Here is a 23,005-nt window from a genome sequence, read left to right as displayed (position 1 = left end):
AAGTGACGTCAGACTACACCTCTATAATTATAACTGGGAGAAAGAATAGTGCTGCACTGGGTAAAAAATTATGATGTTGATATTTATTTACACACATTCAATTAATACAAATTAATTATATAATATCAATACAATATTTATAAAGAGGATGTGCAGGTGAGGTAAGAAACCCACCAGGGCTTATTTTAAAACCTCACCACAACTTAAACATTTAAATCATAAGAAAAGGGGGGGAAATAATAAAACAATAAAATAAAAAAAGGTTTAAAAAGTTACGCAAAAATGCACTCACAATAATAAAATAAAAAGAAACGATAAAACAACACAATATATGCAGTGGACAAAATACAAGTATTTAAATGAACCAGCCAGAAATACAAAAGTAAATAAAGTGTAAACAAACACAATTAGTCTACCCTGTTTCTTCTCTGGGTGGTTATTAAAGCCTCTTTTAGTTTTCTTTTAAAAACAGGTACTGAGGTGGAGCTGTCTACCGCAGGTGTAGGTTGGCGTTCCACAGTTGTACACCTCTATATTTAATGGAATACTGTCCCTTGTTGGTAAGATGGAAAAGAAGATGTAGATTGTTTGGTAAGAATGAATAGAGGAATTCTTACAGAAATATTGTTGGAAACAGTCTGGTAAATTGTTGTTCTGAAATTTCACCATATGAATAAAAAGTCATGTTTGTAGGATGTTAACACTTTAATCGCCGGAAACGCTGAAACACGTCTTTCCCCGCCATGCTCATTCTGCCGAAGACGCTGGACAGCGTCTTTGATATCAATATTTCAAAGATCTGTGATCGAAATCATATTTCTCCCCCGGAGACATGAGATGTACTGTTGAGCCCCTCTCAACTCTACAACGGTTCAAGAGCGCCATCTGGTGGCCGATCGGCGGATCGCCCAGGGCAGAAACAGGAAGTGGAAGCTGGTGCTCATTTCAATTCGGTCCGATCACTCGCTAATAGTCCCAGGACTCGAGCTGATCACAACGGATAGTGATCCGTTACCAATAACTCGATAAACAACATGATTTGGACGTATATACTATTATACAACCTGGAAATGGATCGGATATTTCGACATCCCATAATAGAAAAAATTCTGTTCCACGCTCATCTCCCAACGCTACGAGGAAGCTACGGTGAGTTTCAGCATTATTTGTTAACGTCTTCGATACTAACTGCTCTAATGATCATATCACACACACTAGATGAATGATATAACGTTGCCCACGGAATTATAAACGACCCCCCCCCCCATCCGGTCAACATCAGATCATACGTAGTAACTCCTAGAAGCACGTACAGTTGACATTTTTTATCTCGCACAGATTCCTACCAAACTGTATTTGATCATCAATATAATGCATTTATGGCTATAAATCAAGTTCTGGAGAAAGCTGCAGAAAACGATAAAAACATACTTATACTTTAGACCGTATTTTAGTATGAATATGTGAATGAAAAAGTATAACGTTGCTACACCCTGAACAATAGATATAGGATGTTGAATGGGCCATAGTAATGTCAATTTAGCAATACAATTTTAAAAGTTATAGCCCTGCAAAGAAGGGGAACTTCTCCATGTTAAATAGGGCTGGCGGAGGATGGTAAATTATGAATTTAAGCCTGGCGATCAAAGTGTTAAGGCACATTCTGTGACGACTGTTTGCCCGTAGTTTTGGAATCAGCTGGTGTTAATGTTAAGTCGGATGGCCATAGCAAGCAGCAACGTAAAGGTATTTTGAATGGCAAGTTCAGCTACAAAGCCCTCCCAGACAGGTCTGTCCACATAACCAAAGTTATGTGCAGTCAATGTGAGTTGAGTTACCTGTGCCTTGTTACTCACTGTGCCTTGTATATATCTTATACCCTTTAAAAAAGGGTTTATTTTTTAGCACTCGCTTCTATTTAAATTGTAAAAAAAAGTATTGTGTGATTTTGTGTGAAGGGCGGACTAGCAAAGTAAGATTTTCATTGTACGGCAAACTGCCTGTTTAACTGTGCACATGACAATAAACAATCTTGAATCTGCGGAGTGCATCAAGTCTTACCTGGTAACACCAGCCTTCTTGTCGTTTTTCCTTAGGGCTGTCTGGGACACATAACGTTAAATCCATCTATCCTTGCCAACAAAGTAGCTTGGTAATCAATATAAAACCACATTTTCTGTTATTCCTGCTGATGGAAATGGGCTAACTATGACTTATTTTCAGCCTGTTAGCAACTTTAGCCAGTTAGCATGCTAACGTTACTGTTGTGAACATAACGCCCTGCAGAGCAGTGAGATGGTGGTTAGACATTCTGAATAAACAAATAAACGTATCACGCTATGAAATTAATCATTCTCTCTAATATCATCAATCATATCGCAGTTGCAGTATCAGTCCAATATGTTTTCCACATCGTTCAGCCCTAGCTGGTTATAGGGAGATGCAGGGATCTTGTTTATAGTTAGGGGCCGGTTTGATTCTCTCTCTCGCTCTCTCACTCTCTCTCTCTCTTTCTCTCTCTCTGCCCCCCCCCCACCCCAGTTTGAGTTGCAGATGTTGGCCCAGCGTGGTGAGATGAGCATGGCTGACCAGCCTGCTTTCTCCAGTGCTTTCAGAGTGTCCAACCTCCAGGGGGCGCTAGAATTGCTAGAGGAGTTGAGGCAGGCACCCGTCCACGACCAGCACCACAGGGCTGCCACGAGAACGAGTGAGTCACAACTCATTTAAAGGATATTATGGAACATTTATTTTGCTTTGCTTTGTACAGATTCAGCTGTTTGGGATAATAATGACAATAATAATACATTACATTTGTATAGAGCTTTTCTAGCACTCAAAGTGGCTTTACACTGATGGGCGGAGGTAGTGAGACAAACATCAGACAAGCGTAACACAAGGATGGATGGGGGCTAAGGGAAGACAGTGGAGATGAGAACTTGAGAAGGCAGGCTGAGGTGGATCTGAGGGACTCAGAGGGTTGGTAGTGGGAGAGGAGGCAGGCAGGCTGAGGTGGATCTGAGGGACTGAGAGGGTTGGTAGTGGGAGAGGAGGCAGGCAGGCTGAGGTGGATCTGAGGGACTCAGAGGGTTGGTAGTGGGAGAGGAGGCAGGCAGGCTGAGGTGGATCTGAGGGACTCAGAGGGTTGGTAGTGGGAGAGGAGGCAGCCAGGCTGAGGTGGATCTGAGGGACTCAGAGGGTTGGTAGTGGGAGAGGAGGCAGGCAGGCTGTGGTGGATCTGAGGGACTAAGAGGGTTGGTAGTGGGAGAGGAGGCAGCCAGGCTGAGGTGGATCTGAGGGACTCAGAGGGTTGGTAGTGGGAGAGGAGGCAGGCAGGCTGAGGTGGATCTGAGGGACTCAGAGGGTTGGTAGTGGGAGAGGAGGCAGCCAGGCTGAGGTGGATCTGAGGGACTCAGAGGGTTGGTAGTGGGAGAGGAGGCAGCCAGGCTGAGGTGGATCTGAGGGACTGAGAGGGTTGGTAGGAGGAGAGATTTTGATTTGATTTGATTTGATTTGATTTGATTTGATTTGATTTGATTTGATTTGATTAAGGATCCCCATTAGCTGGTGCCATAGCAACCAGCTAGTCTTCCTGGGGTCCACACACAAAAAAACATACAAAAACAATTATTATTGCAAAAACAAAATTATTAAAAGTCAGTACACACAATGCATAATGAAACTAACACTTAAGATAGCTAAAATTACATTACAGTGTAAAACAAAAATACTTTACAGTGTTAAAAACAATTTAAGATTATTTTTTAAAGTGAATCTACTGTAAATGCAGCAGAGGTTTTGAGGCAGGTTTTTCCAAAGAGTTAATGCTCTAAAAATAAAATATCTCCTTAAAGCATTGGTTTTAGGACCTGGCAATTCAAGCTGCCCACTACTGGAACCTCTAGTGTAATGCTCGTGCACAGTATTACTAAAAACAATCTGATTATGTATAAAAACAGGAGTTTTACTGCTCATGACCAACTTGAACAGCACAAGTATATTAAAAGAGAGGAGGCAGGCAGGCTGGGGTGGATCTGAGGGACTGAGAGGGGTGGTAGGAGGAAAGGAGGTCAGTAAGATATGGGATGAGATGTTATTTAGGCGATAAAGGAAAATTACATATATAATCCTTGCACTTTGGCCAGAGTTGCTGTTGCTGCTATGATATCTGAATTTCCCTACAGGGCTGAATAAAGGTTTATCTTATTTACATTTACATTTTGTCATTTAGCTGACGCTTTTATCCAAAGCGACTTACAAGTTCTGTATTAAGTCAGTAGGAAGGGTACAACTCTTACAACTGAGTAACAATGTGTTGTGTCAAACAGTGCTGAAACTTGGGTGCTGCAGTGTTGAGTGCATAGTAGTAAAGAAGACATATTAGTATAGTAGGAACAGTGCATGATAGTATAAGATGGTAAGAGGGTTAGTGTTTAAAAAAAAGAAAAAAATCTCTCCCAGAGCAAACTGTCTCAGCCTTGCCCCTCTGTTGCACATTCTTCCGCAATGACTGCCAGAGTGAGTGGAGTTTTGCTCTCGGGTCCAGAACCCTTTTTCTTCAAAAAAACATTATAATAATAATAAATAAGTAATAAATCTATTTATTGATATTTTTCAATTGAAACACTTTACAAAAAATGTATAGAACATTTTACGTATAAACCCTTTCACCCTCCCCATCCTATCACCCCCAGCTCAGCCACCCTCCCCACCCAAGACCCCCCCCCCCAAAACATGAAGAGAAAATAACATTGAGCACAAATAAATGACAAATGAATAAATAATACTATAGTACAAACAAACAAAGCAACAATAGACAAGTAAATAAACACATACGTAACTCCGACCCACATCACTTCCAATTCCCTGTTTTCTTTAACCCTTTCACCGCCAAATGGTTAACCCTTTCACTGCAACAATACAGACTGTTAACCCTTTCACTGCCACATGACAAAGGGTTAACCCTTTCACTACCACACTACAGCAGGTTAACCCTTTCACTACCACACTACATACATTTCTGTTAATGCGGTTTGGTTAATGAGGTCCAAGATCCCACACCACAGACAGCAGGGGGCACCTCCCACACCACAGACAGCAGGGGGCACCTCCCGCACCACAGACAGCAGGGGGCACCTCCCACACCACAGACAGCAGGGGGCACCTCCCGCACCACAGACAGCAGGGGGCACCTCCCACACCACAGACAGCAGGGGGCACCTCCCACACCACAGACAGCAGGGGGCACCTCCCACACCACAGACAGCAGGGGGCACCTCCCACAGACAGCAGGGGGCACCTCCCGCACCACAGACAGCAGGGGGCACCTCCCACACCACAGACAGCAGGGGGCACCTCCCACAGACAGCAGGGGGCACCTCCCGCACCACAGACAGCAGGGGGCACCTCCCACAGACAGCAGGGGGCACCTCCCGCACCACAGACAGCAGGGGGCACCTCCCACAGACAGCAGGGGGCACCTCCCGCACCACAGACAGCAGGGGGCACCTCCCACAGACAGCAGGGGGCACCTCCCGCACCACAGACAGCAGGGGGCACCTCCCACAGACAGCAGGGGGCACCTCCCGCACCACAGACAGCAGGGGGCACCTCCCACAGACAGCAGGGGGCACCTCCCGCACCACAGACAGCAGGGGGCACCTCCCACAGACAGCAGGGGGCACCTCCCGCAGACAGCAGGGGGCACCTCCCACAGACAGCAGGGGGCACCTCCCGCACCACAGACAGCAGGGGGCACCTCCCACAGACAGCAGGGGGCACCTCCCACAGACAGCAGGGGGCACCTCCCACACCACAGACAGCAGGGGGCACCTCCCACACCACAGACAGCAGGGGGCACCTCCCACACCACAGACAGCAGGGGGCACCTCCCACAGACAGCAGGGGGCACCTCCCGCACCACAGACAGCAGGGGGCACCTCCCACACCACAGACAGCAGGGGGCACCTCCCACACCACAGACAGCAGGGGGCACCTCCCACAGACAGCAGGGGGCACCTCCCACACCACAGACAGCAGGGGGCACCTCCCACACCACAGACAGCAGGGGGCACCTCCCACACCACAGACAGCAGGGGGCACCTTCCACAGACAGCAGGGGGCACCTCCCACACCACAGACAGCAGGGGGCACCTCCCACAGACAGCAGGGGGCACCTCCCACACCACAGACAGCAGGGGGCACCTCCCACACCACAGACAGCAGGGGGCACCTCCCACACCACAGACAGCAGGGGGCACCTCCCACAGACAGCAGGGGGCACCTCCCACAGACAGCAGGGGGCACCTCCCGCACCACAGACAGCAGGGGGCACCTCCCACACCACAGACAGCAGGGGGCACCTCCCACAGACAGCAGGGGGCACCTCCCACACCACAGACAGCAGGGGGCACCTCCCACAGACAGCAGGGGGCACCTCCCGCACCACAGACAGCAGGGGGCACCTCCCACAGACAGCAGGGGGCACCTCCCGCACCACAGACAGCAGGGGGCACCTCCCACAGACAGCAGGGGGCACCTCCCGCACCACAGACAGCAGGGGGCACCTCCCGCACCACAGACAGCAGGGGGCACCTCCCACACCACAGACAGCAGGGGGCACCTCCCACAGACAGCAGGGGGCACCTCCCACACCACAGACAGCAGGGGGCACCTCCCACAGACAGCAGGGGGCACCTCCCGCACCACAGACAGCAGGGGGCACCTCCCACAGACAGCAGGGGGCACCTCCCGCAGACAGCAGGGGGCACCTCCCACAGACAGCAGGGGGCACCTCCCGCACCACAGACAGCAGGGGGCACCTCCCACAGACAGCAGGGGGCACCTCTCACACCACAGACAGCAGGGGGCACCTCCCACACCACAGACAGCAGGGGGCACCTCCCACACCACAGACAGCAGGGGGCACCTCCCACAGACAGCAGGGGGCACCTCCCGCACCACAGACAGCAGGGGGCACCTCCCACACCACAGACAGCAGGGGGCACCTCCCACACCACAGACAGCAGGGGGCACCTCCCACAGACAGCAGGGGGCACCTCCCACACCACAGACAGCAGGGGGCACCTCCCACACCACAGACAGCAGGGGGCACCTCCCACACCACAGACAGCAGGGGGCACCTTCCACAGACAGCAGGGGGCACCTCCCACACCACAGACAGCAGGGGGCACCTCCCACACCACAGACAGCAGGGGGCACCTCCCACAGACAGCAGGGGGCACCTCCCACACCACAGACAGCAGGGGGCACCTCCCACACCACAGACAGCAGGGGGCACCTCCCACACCACAGACAGCAGGGGGCACCTCCCACAGACAGCAGGGGGCACCTCCCGCACCACAGACAGCAGGGGGCACCTCCCGCACCACAGACAGCAGGGGGCACCTCCCACACCACAGACAGCAGGGGGCACCTCCCACAGACAGCAGGGGGCACCTCCCACACCACAGACAGCAGGGGGCACCTCCCACAGACAGCAGGGGGCACCTCCCGCACCACAGACAGCAGGGGGCACCTCCCACAGACAGCAGGGGGCACCTCCCGCACCACAGACAGCAGGGGGCACCTCCCACAGACAGCAGGGGGCACCTCCCGCACCACAGACAGCAGGGGGCACCTCCCGCACCACAGACAGCAGGGGGCACCTCCCACACCACAGACAGCAGGGGGCACCTCCCACAGACAGCAGGGGGCACCTCCCACACCACAGACAGCAGGGGGCACCTCCCACAGACAGCAGGGGGCACCTCCCGCACCACAGACAGCAGGGGGCACCTCCCACAGACAGCAGGGGGCACCTCCCGCACCACAGACAGCAGGGGGCACCTCCCACAGACAGCAGGGGGCACCTCCCACAGACAGCAGGGGGCACCTCCCACACCACAGACAGCAGGGGGCACCTCCCACACCACAGACAGCAGGGGGCACCTCCCACAGACAGCAGGGGGCACCTCCCGCACCACAGACAGCAGGGGGCACCTCCCACACCACAGACAGCAGGGGGCACCTCCCACACCACAGACAGCAGGGGGCACCTCCCACAGACAGCAGGGGGCACCTCCCGCACCACAGACAGCAGGGGGCAGCTCCCGCACCACAGACAGCAGGGGGCACCTCCCGCACCACAGACAGCAGGGGGCACCTCCCGCACCACAGACAGCAGGGGGCACCTCCCACACCACAGACAGCAGGGGGCACCTCCCGCACCACAGACAGCAGGGGGCACCTCCCACACCACAGACAGCAGGGGGCACCTTCCACAGACAGCAGGGGGCACCTCCCACACCACAGACAGCAGGGGGCACCTCCCACACCACAGACAGCAGGGGGCACCTCCCGCACCACAGACAGCAGGGGGCACCTCCCACAGACAGCAGGGGGCACCTCTCACACCACAGACAGCAGGGGGCACCTCCCACACCACAGACAGCAGGGGGCACCTCCCACAGACAGCAGGGGGCACCTCCCGCACCACAGACAGCAGGGGGCACCTCCCGCACCACAGACAGCAGGGGGCACCTTCCACAGACAGCAGGGGGCACCTCCCACACCACAGACAGCAGGGGGCACCTCCCACACCACAGACAGCAGGGGGCACCTCCCGCACCACAGACAGCAGGGGGCACCTCCCACAGACAGCAGGGGGCACCTCCCACACCACAGACAGCAGGGGGCACCTCCCACACCACAGACAGCAGGGGGCACCTCCCACAGACAGCAGGGGGCACCTCCCGCACCACAGACAGCAGGGGGCACCTCCCGCACCACAGACAGCAGGGGGCACCTCCCACACCACAGACAGCAGGGGGCACCTCCCACAGACAGCAGGGGGCACCTCCCACACCACAGACAGCAGGGGGCACCTCCCACACCACAGACAGCAGGGGGCACCTCCCGCACCACAGACAGCAGGGGGCACCTCCCGCACCACAGACAGCAGGGGGCACCTCCCACACCACAGACAGCAGGGGGCACCTCCCGCACCACAGACAGCAGGGGGCACCTCCCACAGACAGCAGGGGGCACCTCCCGCACCACAGACAGCAGGGGGCACCTCCCGCACCACAGACAGCAGGGGGCACCTCCCACACCACAGACAGCAGGGGGCACCTCCCACAGACAGCAGGGGGCACCTCCCACACCACAGACAGCAGGGGGCACCTCCCACACCACAGACAGCAGGGGGCACCTCCCACACCACAGACAGCAGGGGGCACCTCCCGCACCACAGACAGCAGGGGGCACCTCCCGCACCACAGACAGCAGGGGGCACCTCCCGCACCACAGACAGCAGGGGGCACCTCCCGCACCACAGACAGCAGGGGGCACCTCCCACACCACAGACAGCAGGGGGCACCTCCCACAGACAGCAGGGGGCACCTCCCACACCACAGACAGCAGGGGGCACCTCCCACACCACAGACAGCAGGGGGCACCTCCCACACCACAGACAGCAGGGGGCACCTCCCACACCACAGACAGCAGGGGGCACCTCCCACACCACAGACAGCAGGGGGCACCTCCCACACCACAGACAGCAGGGGGCACCTCCCACACCACAGACAGCAGGGGGCACCTCCCACACTACAGACAGCAGGGGGCACCTCCCACACCACAGACAGCAGGGGGCACCTCCCACACCACAGACAGCAGGGGGCACCTCCCACACCACAGACAGCAGGGGGCACCTTCCACACCACAGACAGCAGGGGGCACCTCCCACACCACAGACAGCAGGGGGCACCTCCCACAGACAGCAGGGGGCACCTCCCACACCACAGACAGCAGGGGGCACCTCCCGCACCACAGACAGCAGGGGGCACCTCCCACACCACAGACAGCAGGGGGCACCTTCCACACCACAGACAGCAGGGGGCACCTCCCACACCACAGACAGCAGGGGGCACCTTCCACAGACAGCAGGGGGCACCTCCCACACCACAGACAGCAGGGGGCACCTCCCACACCACAGACAGCAGGGGGCACCTCCCACACCACAGACAGCAGGGGGCACCTCCCACACCACAGACAGCAGGGGGCACCTCCCACACCACAGACAGCAGGGGGCACCTTCCACAGACAGCAGGGGGCACCTCCCGCACCACAGACAGCAGGGGGCACCTCCCACACCACAGACAGCAGGGGGCACCTCCCACACCACAGACAGCAGGGGGCACCTCCCACACCACAGACAGCAGGGGGCACCTCCCACACCACAGACAGCAGGGGGCACCTCCCACACCACAGACAGCAGGGGGCACCTCCCACAGACAGCAGGGGGCACCTCCCGCACCACAGACAGCAGGGGGCACCTCCCACACCACAGACAGCAGGGGGCACCTCCCACACCACAGACAGCAGGGGGCACCTCCCACACCACAGACAGCAGGGGGCACCTCCCACACCACAGACAGCAGGGGGCACCTCCCACACCACAGACAGCAGGGGGCACCTCCCACACCACAGACAGCAGGGGGCACCTCCCGCACCACAGACAGCAGGGGGCACCTCCCACACCACAGACAGCAGGGGGCACCTCCCACACCACAGACAGCAGGGGGCACCTTCCACAGACAGCAGGGGGCACCTCCCACACCACAGACAGCAGGGGGCACCTTCCACAGACAGCAGGGGGCACCTTCCACAGACAGCAGGGGGCACCTCCCACACCACAGACAGCAGGGGGCACCTCCCACACCACAGACAGCAGGGGGCACCTCCCGCACCACAGACAGCAGGGGGCACCTCCCACACCACAGACAGCAGGGGGCACCTCCCACAGACAGCAGGGGGCACCTCCCGCACCACAGACAGCAGGGGGCACCTCCCGCACCACAGACAGCAGGGGGCACCTCCCACACCACAGACAGCAGGGGGCACCTCCCGCACCACAGACAGCAGGGGGCACCTCCCGCACCACAGACAGCAGGGGGCACCTCCCACACCACAGACAGCAGGGGGCACCTCCCACACCACAGACAGCAGGGGGCACCTCCCACACCACAGACAGCAGGGGGCACCTTCCACACCACAGACAGCAGGGGGCACCTCCCACACCACAGACAGCAGGGGGCACCTCCCACAGACAGCAGGGGGCACCTCCCACACCACAGACAGCAGGGGGCACCTCCCACACCACAGACAGCAGGGGGCACCTCCCGCACCACAGACAGCAGGGGGCACCTCCCACACCACAGACAGCAGGGGGCACCTTCCACACCACAGACAGCAGGGGGCACCTCCCACACCACAGACAGCAGGGGGCACCTTCCACAGACAGCAGGGGGCACCTCCCACACCACAGACAGCAGGGGGCACCTCCCACACCACAGACAGCAGGGGGCACCTCCCACACCACAGACAGCAGGGGGCACCTCCCACACCACAGACAGCAGGGGGCACCTCCCACACCACAGACAGCAGGGGGCACCTCCCACACCACAGACAGCAGGGGGCACCTCCCACACCACAGACAGCAGGGGGCACCTCCCACACCACAGACAGCAGGGGGCACCTTCCACAGACAGCAGGGGGCACCTCCCGCACCACAGACAGCAGGGGGCACCTCCCACACCACAGACAGCAGGGGGCACCTCCCACACCACAGACAGCAGGGGGCACCTCCCACACCACAGACAGCAGGGGGCACCTCCCACAGACAGCAGGGGGCACCTCCCGCACCACAGACAGCAGGGGGCACCTCCCACACCACAGACAGCAGGGGGCACCTCCCACACCACAGACAGCAGGGGGCACCTTCCACAGACAGCAGGGGGCACCTCCCACACCACAGACAGCAGGGGGCACCTCCCACACCACAGACAGCAGGGGGCACCTCCCACACCACAGACAGCAGGGGGCACCTCCCACACCACAGACAGCAGGGGGCACCTCCCGCACCACAGACAGCAGGGGGCACCTCCCACACCACAGACAGCAGGGGGCACCTCCCACACCACAGACAGCAGGGGGCACCTTCCACAGACAGCAGGGGGCACCTCCCACACCACAGACAGCAGGGGGCACCTTCCACAGACAGCAGGGGGCACCTCCCGCACCACAGACAGCAGGGGGCACCTCCCACAGACAGCAGGGGGCACCTCCCACACCACAGACAGCAGGGGGCACCTCCCGCACCACAGACAGCAGGGGGCACCTTCCACAGACAGCAGGGGGCACCTTCCACAGACAGCAGGGGGCACCTCCCACACCACAGACAGCAGGGGGCACCTTCCACAGACAGCAGGGGGCACCTTCCACAGACAGCAGGGGGCACCTCCCACACCACAGACAGCAGGGGGCACCTCCCACACCACAGACAGCAGGGGGCACCTCCCGCACCACAGACAGCAGGGGGCACCTCCCACACCACAGACAGCAGGGGGCACCTCCCACAGACAGCAGGGGGCACCTCCCGCACCACAGACAGCAGGGGGCACCTCCCGCACCACAGACAGCAGGGGGCACCTCCCACACCACAGACAGCAGGGGGCACCTCCCACAGACAGCAGGGGGCACCTCCCACACCACAGACAGCAGGGGGCACCTCCCACACCACAGACAGCAGGGGGCACCTCCCACACCACAGACAGCAGGGGGCACCTCCCGCACCACAGACAGCAGGGGGCACCTCCCACACCACAGACAGCAGGGGGCACCTCCCACACCACAGACAGCAGGGGGCACCTCCCACACCACAGACAGCAGGGGGCACCTCCCACACCACAGACAGCAGGGGGCACCTCCCACACCACAGACAGCAGGGGGCACCTCCCACACCACAGACAGCAGGGGGCACCTTCCGCAGACAGCAGGGGGCACCTCCCACACCACAGACAGCAGGGGGCACCTTCCACAGACAGCAGGGGGCACCTCCCACACCACAGACAGCAGGGGGCACCTCCCACACCACAGACAGCAGGGGGCACCTCCCACACCACAGACAGCAGGGGGCACCTCCCGCACCACAGACAGCAGGGGGCACCTCCCGCACCACAGACAGCAGGGGGCACCTCCCACACCACAGACAGCAGGGGGCACCTCCCACAGACAGCAGGGGGCACCTCCCGCACCACAGACAGCAGGGGGCACCTCCCACACCACAGACAGCAGGGGGCACCTCCCGCACCACAGACAGCAGGGGGCACCTCCCGCACCACAGACAGCAGGGGGCACCTCCCACACCACAGACAGCAGGGGGCACCTCCCGCACCACAGACAGCAGGGGGCACCTCCCACACCACAGACAGCAGGGGGCACCTCCCGCACCACAGACAGCAGGGGGCACCTCCCACACCACAGACAGCAGGGGGCACCTCCCGCACCACAGACAGCAGGGGGCACCTCCCACACCACAGACAGCAGGGGGCACCTTCCACAGACAGCAGGGGGCACCTCCCACACCACAGACAGCAGGGGGCACCTCCCACACCACAGACAGCAGGGGGCACCTCCCACACCACAGACAGCAGGGGGCACCTTCCACAGACAGCAGGGGGCACCTTCCACAGACAGCAGGGGGCACCTCCCACAGACAGCAGGGGGCACCTCCCGCACCACAGACAGCAGGGGGCACCTTCCACAGACAGCAGGGGGCACCTCCCGCACCACAGACAGCAGGGGGTCCAGCCACCTCTCCTAATTGCATGCGTTGTCTTGAATAAATGTACGGATCATGGACTTCAAGGTTCTGTTTAGATGCTTGGCGATCTGCTCGTTGATACAAACGGGTCCACATTGATTTATTTTTGTTGTACTGTTCTTGTGCTTTCACATGACCAGATGATTCAGACAGTTTTATTTGCCACGCAACAAGTACAATGGAATTCTTACTCTCCGTTTGCTCCACAGCGTCAAGGAATAAACAAGCAACAATTTACAGAATAAAAAAGTATTTGTATACAATAAACTGTCTGTGGTATGTGCAATAAAATAAGTACAACTAAGTATAAGTAAATAAAAACAAGTACACAGACAAGCTAAAATAATTGCAAATTATATTGATGCACCAGGGTGCAGTAAAGTGGCTGAGCATTGTAGCAGCATTTGAGTGCAGTAAGGAGCGGATTAACTGTTCATCAGGCGCACGGCCTGTGGGTAGAAACTGTTCCGGTTTGTGTTGGTTCCTATGCTGCGGTACCGGCGACCGGATCGCAGTTTGGAGAACAGCTGGTGTCCCGAGTGGTTGTGGTCCTGGATGATGGAGATGGCTTTGTTCCGGCACCTGGACTCATGGATCTCCTCGATGGACAGCAGTGAACAACCGATGATCTTTTCTGCCGTCCTCACGACGCTCTGGATGGCTTTCTTATCCTGAGTGGTGGCGTTGCCATGACGACACCACACGGTGATACAGCCCGCCAGTACGCTCTCTACGGTGCCACTTCCTGAGGCACCGCAGTGGGGTAGAGGCGTTGGTGGGTAGGGATGGGTACCGAATCCAGTACTTTTAAGGGTACCGACCGAATCACGTCGGTACTACCGAGTACCGATTCACGTGAGATCCACCGGTGCCACATTTCGGTACTGCAAAAAGTCTGATGACGTCAACGTTTAGTTTACCGCGAAACAAAACCTATGAGGCGTGCCTCGCGTCAACATTCACACGCACAATACACGCTTAGTCGCTTAACTAGGACTTTACTTGATTCAACAACAACAAAACAGTCGGGGCAATGGCAAGCCGAAAACGGTTGCAAGTGTGGTTATACTTTACAAAACTAGATGCAGACAACGCTCGCTGCAATATTATATATTAACAAATTGTTCTAAATAAATAATAATGATAATAAATAATTAGAAGTTTGGACAAATTTTTTTTTACAACTGAGGTAGGTAGATTAATTTCTTTAGACATTAAAGTACAGAAAAAAGGTACCGTCGGGTACCTGTATCGATTCACAGGTATATCGGTTCAAATGTGAACGGTACCCAACCCTATGTGTGAGCCTTCTTGAGCAACTTAAAAGATTGCTGCTCTACCTCCTGATATACATATACATTACATATACAATGGCTTGGGGAAAAAAATTGGCCCTCGGCCAAACTTAATTGCCTACCCCTGGCTTAAGGGGTGCAAAGGCACTCTAGGAATGGCTAGAGAGAGGTAGGGCTGTCGCCGCGGTAACCACATCACCACAATACCGCAGTGTGTCAAGGCACCTGCGGATAAAGAACAAACAACCACAACAAAATATATATAATAATAAATTATCTGTACGTTTTATTATTTGTTTTCCATTTAATTATTAAATTAATCATATTCAATGTGTAGCCTATTTGATATAATCATATGACTAAACTCATAATGAAAACAACACTTTAGGGCTATAATGAGTGTTTTCACTTAGATAAGTTATCCTATTTTAGGGCAGGGCAATGACCAGGACCATGACACACAGGGGGAACTGGAATAACGAGAGAGAGAGAGGGTTAATTACACTGACGACCTCACAAGCTGCACCTGTCGTGACTCTCAGCCGAACCACACCTCCCACACACAGGTTCAAGGAGGTCATTTACAATTGTCGAAAAGATAATTGCCTGTGAGAGGCAGACAGAGAGACTGGCAGGCAGACACGCAGAGAGAGAGACAGACAGACAGACAAACAGGCAGGCAGGCAGACAGACATATTCAGTAGTATAACAACACAACCTCGAGTGTGATATTGCTTGAATGAAGTGACTTTTACATTTTGCTTACATTATGAAGTGACTTTTACACTTGGCTTACATTATGAAGTGACTTTTACACTTGGCTTACATTAGGAAGTGACTTTTACACTTAAGTGACTTTTACACTCGGCTTACATTATGAAGTACCTTTTATACTTTGCTTACATTATGAAGTGACTTTTACACTTGGCTTACATTATGAAGTTACTTTTACACTTGGCTTACATTAGGAAGTGACTTTTACACTTTGCTTACATTATGAAGTGACTTTTACACTTGGCTTACATTATGAAGTGACTTTTACATTTTGCTTACATTATGAAGTGACTTTTACACTTGGCTTACATTATGAAGTTACTTTTACACTTGGCTTACATTAGGAAGTGACTTTTACACTTGGCTTACATTATGAAGTGACTTTTACATTTTGCTTACATTATGAAGTGACTTTTACACTTGGCTTACATTAGGAAGTGACTTTTACACTTGGCTTACATTATGAAGTGACTTTTACACTTAAGTGACTCTTCCACTTGGCTTACATTATGAAGTGACATTTACACTCGGCTTACAATATGAAGTGACATTTATACTTGGCTTACAATATGAAGTGACTTTTATACTTGGCTTACATTATGAAGTGACATTTATACTTTGCTTACAATATGAAGTGACTTTTATACTTGGCTTACATTATGAAGTGACATTTACACTCGGCTTACATTATGAAGTGACTTTTACACTTTGCTTACATTATGAAGTGACTTCCACTTGGCTTACATTATGAAGTGACTTTTACACTTGGCTTACATTATGAAGTGACTTTTACACTTGGCTTACATTATGAAGTGACTTTTACACTTTGCTTACATTATGAAGTGACTCTTCCAATTGGCTTACATTATGAAGTGACTTTTATACTTTGCTTACATTATGAAGTGACTTTTACACTTGGCTTACATTATGAAGTTACTTTTACACTTGGCTTACATTAGGAAGTGACTTTTACACTTGGCTTACATTATGAAGAAACTTTTACATTTTGCTTACATTATGAAGTGACATTTACACTCGGCTTACAATATGAAGTGACATTTATACTTGGCTTACAATATGAAGTGACTTTTATACTTGGCTTACATTATGAAGTGACATTTATACTTTGCTTACAATATGAAGTGACTTTTATACTTGGCTTACATTATGAAGTGACATTTACACTCGGCTTACATTATGAAGTGACTTTTACACTTTGCTTACATTATGAAGTGACTTCCACTTGGCTTACATTATGAAGTGACTTTTACACTTGGCTTACATTATGAAGTGACTTTTACACTTGGCTTACATTATGAAGTGACTTTTACACTTTGCTTACATTATGAAGTGACTTTTACACTTGGCTTACATTATGAAGTGACTTTTACACTTTGCTTACATTATGAAGTGACTCTTCCAATTGGCTTACATTATGAAGTGACTTTTATACTTTGCTTACATTATGAAGTGACTTTTACACTTGGCTTACATTATGAAGTTACTTTTACACTTGGCTTACATTAGGAAGTGACTTTTACACTTGGCTTACATTATGAAGAAACTTTTACATTTTGCTTACATTATGAAGTGACTTTTACACTTGGCTTACATTATGAAGTGACTTTTACACTTGGCTTACATTAGGAAGTGACTTTTACACTTGGCTTACATTATGAAGTGACTTTTACACTTAAGTGACTTTTACACTTGGCTTACATTATGAAGTGACTTTTACATTTTGCTTACATTATGAAGTGACTCTTCCACTTGGCTTACATTATGAAGTGACTTTTACACTTGGCTTACATTATGAAGTGACTTTTACACTTTGCTTACATTATGAAGTGACTTTTACACTTGGCTTACATTATGAAGTGACTTTTACACTTTGCTTACATTATGAAGTGACTCTTCCAATTGGCGTACATTATGAAGTGACTTTTATACTTTGCTTACATTATGAAGTGACTTTTACACTTGGCTTACATTATGAAGTTACTTTTACACTTGGCTTACATTATGAAGTGACTTTTACACTTGGCTTACATTATGAAGTGACTTTTACACTTGGCTTACATTATGAAGTGACTTTTACACTTGGCTTACATTATGAAGTGACTTTTACATTTAGCTTACATTATGAAGTGACTTCCACTTGGCTTACATTATGAAGTGACTTCCACTTGGCTTACATTATGAAGTGACTTTTACACTTTGCTTACATTATGAAGTGACTTTTACACTTGGCTTACATTATGAAGTGACTTTTACATTTAGCTTACATTATGAAGTGACTTCCACTTGGCTTACATTATGAAGTGACTTCCACTTGGCTTACATTATGAAGTGACTTTTACACTTGGCTTACATGATGAATGCAGGCGTGACTTTTACACTTGGCTTACATGATGAATGCAGGCGTGACTTTTACACTTGGCTTACATGATGAATGCAGGCGTGACTTTTACACTTGGCTTACATGATTAATGCAGGCGTGACTTTTACACTTGGCTTACATGATTAATGCAGGCGTGACTTTTACACTTGGCTTACATGATGAATGCAGGCGTGACTTTTACACTTGGCTTACATTATGAAGTGACTTTTACATTTTGCTTACATTATGAAGTGACTTTTACACTTGGCTTACATTATGAAGTGACTTTTACACTTGGCTTACATTATGAAGTGACTTTTACACTTAAGTGACTTTTAAACTTGGCTTACATTATGAAGTGACTTTTACATTTTGCTTACATTATGAAGTGACTCTTCCACTTGGCTTACATTATGAAGTGACTTTTACACTTGGCTTACATTATGAAGTGACTTTTACACTTTGCTTACATTATGAAGTGACTTTTACACTTGGCTTACATTATGAAGTGACTTTTACACTTTGCTTACATTATGAAGTGACTTTTATACTTTGCTTACATTATGAAGTGACTTTTACACTTGGCTTACATTATGAAGTTACTTTTACACTTGGCTTACATTAGGAAGTGACTTTTACACTTGGCTTACATTATGAAGTGACTTTTACATTTTGCTTACATTATGAAGTGACTTTTACACTTGGCTTACATTATGAAGTGACTTTTACACTTGGCTTACATTATGAAGTGACTTTTACACTTAAGTGACTTTTACACTTGGCTTACATTATGAAGTGACTTTTACATTTTGCTTACATTATGAAGTGACTCTTCCACTTGGCTTACATTATGAAGTGACTTTTACACTTGGCTTACATTATGAAGTGACTTTTACACTTGGCTTACATTATGAAGTGACTTTTACACTTGGCTTACATTATGAAGTGACTTTTACACTTGGCTTACATTATGAAGTGACTTTTACACTTGGCTTACATTATGAAGTGACTTTTACATTTAGCTTACATTATGAAGTGACTTCCACTTGGCTTACATTATGAAGTGACTTCCACTTGGCTTACATTATGAAGTGACTTTTACACTTTGCTTACATTATGAAGTGACTTCCACTTGGCTTACATTATGAAGTGACTTCCACTTGGCTTACATTATGAAGTGACTTTTACACTTGGCTTACATGATGAATGCAGGCGTGACTTTTACACTTGGCTTACATGATGAATGCAGGCGTGACTTTTACACTTGGCTTACATGATGAATGCAGGCGTGACTTTTACACTTGGCTTACATGATTAATGCAGGCGTGACTTTTACACTTGGCTTACATGATTAATGCAGGCGTGACTTTTACACTTGGCTTACATGATGAATGCAGGCGTGACTTTTACACTTGGCTTACATGATTAATGCAGGCGTGACTTTTACACTTGGCTTACATGATGAATGCAGGCGTGACTTTTACACTTGGCTTACATGATGAATGCAGGTTATGCGTTATAATGTAGTGTGTAAAGTAAGTAGGGCTGACCTTCGTTTTTTTTTGGAATTCGAAGCTTCGGGGCAGAGATAAAAAAATTCAAAATATATATAGTTATTTTTTTATTTATTTGTATTAAATTGTTATTATAATTTTTTTTTATGTTGTTGGACTTGTACAGCACTTTGTTCAACTTTGTCATTGCTGTAAAGTTTAAACCTTTTTAAATCTTAGACAAACTAAACACTTTGCTTTCATGAAATATTGTAAGTCGTCATTTGAGGCTTTATAAAAGCAGTACAATGAACACAAATCTGTCAGTGCCGAGTCCGACCTCATCTTAAATAACAAACAGCATTGCTTGTTGTAGTTAACAAAGAGAGGCAGAATTGATTTAGCAAAAAATAAATAAAAAATCATATATATTTTTTTTTTTATTTTTTTTTACATAATCGAATTTTATTTTCATATTCGAATCCCATGCCCATCGAACGAAGCTTCGAAGCTTTGAAGTATTTAAGACAGCCCTAAAAGTAAGTCACTCGTGTTGTTCCTCATGCAGTCTACCCAGTGATGCCTGCTGAGCTGGCCTGGCTGTTTGCCACGCGGCCCGTCTTCCTCTACACTCAGCTGCTGCCCTGCGCCAGCCTGGACCCTGCCTTCTACTGCCCCCGCAGGATGTCTGCCTTCACTGCGGCTGAGGACTGGTAAGACAAGGGGTGGATATCTTTTGTTTCAGTAATAATAGTAGTAATAATCATAATGATAATTGTCCAATTATCTAGCGGTCTCAGTCAATGAGTCAACTAAATGTCCCCATTGGAAGGGTGTAGGCGAATGGCTTATAAATTGAACCAAAGAAACAATTCGGACTTTGTAGCTGGTAGTTAGTAGCAGCTTACATTCAAGCGTTAGTGGATAATGTCAGTATAGAGGTCGATATGGCATTTGGTAATGTCCAGCAGAGTCGACGTGGATAACAGTTTGTTGATAGTCAGGTTACAGTTAGTAACTGTCGGCGTTTGGCATTGGATAGTAGCATTTAGCAACTGCCAGTAGTCGATAGCATTTAGTCAGTAGTCAACGTGTAGTCAGCGTTTAGTCAGCAACGTATATTCAAACGTCAGACGATACAGAGTCGATAGATTATTTACCTATACAAAGGAAAGGAAATAAACGGCATTAATTAGTAACTAGATATATGAATGAAAGGATAAATGCCGTCAAGACATGTCTGTACATGCCCGGTTCTGCCCAGGACTACGAGACAGAAATAAGGCTGGTACTAGTTTATTCGCCCAACATATAAATATGGCGCAGGTGAATACAGAAGTAGTTCAGTTCAGTTCAGTTCAGTCTTAGTAACAAGTTGAAGCCTCACACTACGATACAACGTGCTGTGAAGTGGGCCCGTATTGCCCCAAAATAGAGTCTTGTTTTATCCTAATACGTTTGTTCAACGTATCGTTCGCTCCTTACTAGTAAGCCTTCATCACGAGTCAAAGACCAAGTGAAGGGAGCAACCGTGCGTCTAAATAGAGCACTTATAGCCGCGTGCGAATAGGATAGGAAAGTATCAGAGCTTGGTTGAATAACGTCAAGTTCAACTTAGTTAATGTGAAGTACCGCGCACCGGAGGATCTACACCGGTGAATGCAGAGCCCCTTTCCGGCTGGAGTATTATTATTATTGCTTTGGACCGGGCTGTTGGAGCGGATACGAATCGTCTACACCCACTGCTGTGGGATCTACCGTGAGGAACATCATTCGAGCCCGTCTCTATTGGATAGGCTGACCGGCTTCCACCTGTGCTGCACGCATACTGGGATTACAGCTGCCTTTCGTCTGCCGAGCAGGGAGTAATATACCGCCTCCCCGAGCAGGAGCTTATTGAGTCCCCGTGGAACCAGACTTTGCATTAGAGCATTGCCTCCCCCTGCTGGCTTACAACCGGTAGGAACCCCCCCTACCAGTATCCCCTAGATATAATTCCTAATATTCAAGTTGTATTCTTATCTCATGCGTAATATGAGAATGGACATTCACTATTGATTTGCCTACGCACATTCCTTTGCCTTATAAGCGCATCTAGAGTGAAGTATATTATGTATTCTTGCTGCTAATAAATACTTAAAGACAACTTTGTGTAGAACCGATTCAAGTTCTCAAGTTCAAGTTCTTTAATAGTTGTCATACAGAAGTACAGAATACTTTCATACAAAATGCTTCTTACTGTTACGCTCCAGAGACTGTGCTAGACAAGATAGTATCAAATAACATAATAACATAATATAGCATGAATTTAGAAGAAGAAAATGAGGTCACAGTGTTCGGTATAGACATATGTACAATGTTCTGAGTTACCATATAATATACAATACACAATACTATGCAGTGTACTAATGTACAGTACTATCTAGTGCAAAGCAGAAATGGGATGAGGTACAATTTTAGGTACAATTTACAGTAAGGTGTACGAGTTGTAGTGCAATCCTTCATCCATAAATATAAAGTGTGGGGAGTGGGTGCTACAGTGTGTTTGTTTAAAGTGGGTGTGTGCTATAAGTGTGTGGAGTGGGTGCTACAGTGTGTTTGTTTAAAGTGAGTGTGTGCGTGTGGATGTGTGTGCTATGTGCGTTTGGTGGTTGTTGTTGTGTAGTGTTCATTCATTGTTCGTTTAGCAGCCTGATGGCCTGGGGATAGAAGCTTCTTCTGAGTCTTTCTGTGCTCGCCTTGAGACTCCTGTGTCGCTTGCCTGACGGCAGCAGTTCAAAGAGGGGAAGTGGGGAAGTGTTCTCATCATATACTCGTGTACGGTATGGCCAGTATAATGTACATAAGACGGTAGTGGTTTAATGATACCATACTTGATTAATACAGTCAGGGAATTGTACCCCTCAGTTACAACCGTAATAACTAGAAAGGTGTGCTCGGTGGAGCGCAAATCTGGCAGCTTAGACCAGTGTGTGTGTGTGTGTGTGTGTGTGTGTGTGTGTGTGTGTGTGTGTGTGTGTGTGTGTGTGTGTGTGCGTGTGTGTGGGCTGCTCCAGCTTGTTGGTGCTAGGCTTGCGGGACATGGAGGGGACATGTGACCAGTCAAAGATGGTTTCTCAGTTCCTGCTGAAGAAGACGACCATGCAGGTCAGACGGAGAATCCTCCAGTGCTGCAGACCAGGATTCTCTGATAACATTGTCAAGGTGCACACACACAAACACACACACAAACACACACACACACTACACACCCACGCACACTGTTCATGTTATGACAATGTAACATAATGCATTGGTCATGTTATGGTCATGCTCTGCTCATATGTGTGTGTGTGTATAACATATAATAGAATCCAATAGAACAACATTGTGCAATAAAACAAGTAAACAGAGTAGGGCATAT

At 50.5% G+C, this 23,005-nt stretch overlaps 1 long non-coding RNA gene across 1 annotated transcript; it reads left to right on the top strand.

The window, feature by feature from the left end:
- Positions 1–2,618: 2,618 nt before the first annotated feature.
- On the top strand, positions 2,619–22,705 carry LOC311224758. The gene is made up of 3 exons (XR_014619467.1): positions 2,619–2,707; positions 20,171–20,315; positions 22,659–22,705. It is a non-coding gene; the product is annotated as an uncharacterized lncRNA (long non-coding RNA).
- The last annotated feature ends 300 nt before the right edge of the window (positions 22,706–23,005 follow it).

This window comes from Notolepis coatsorum (assembly GCF_963971535.1).
Source record: "Notolepis coatsorum genome assembly, chromosome: 3".
Taxonomy (NCBI): domain Eukaryota; kingdom Metazoa; phylum Chordata; class Actinopteri; order Aulopiformes; family Paralepididae; genus Notolepis; species Notolepis coatsorum.
Note: the sequence above shows the minus strand (reverse complement) of the source record. Positions and strands in the feature narration are given on the sequence as shown.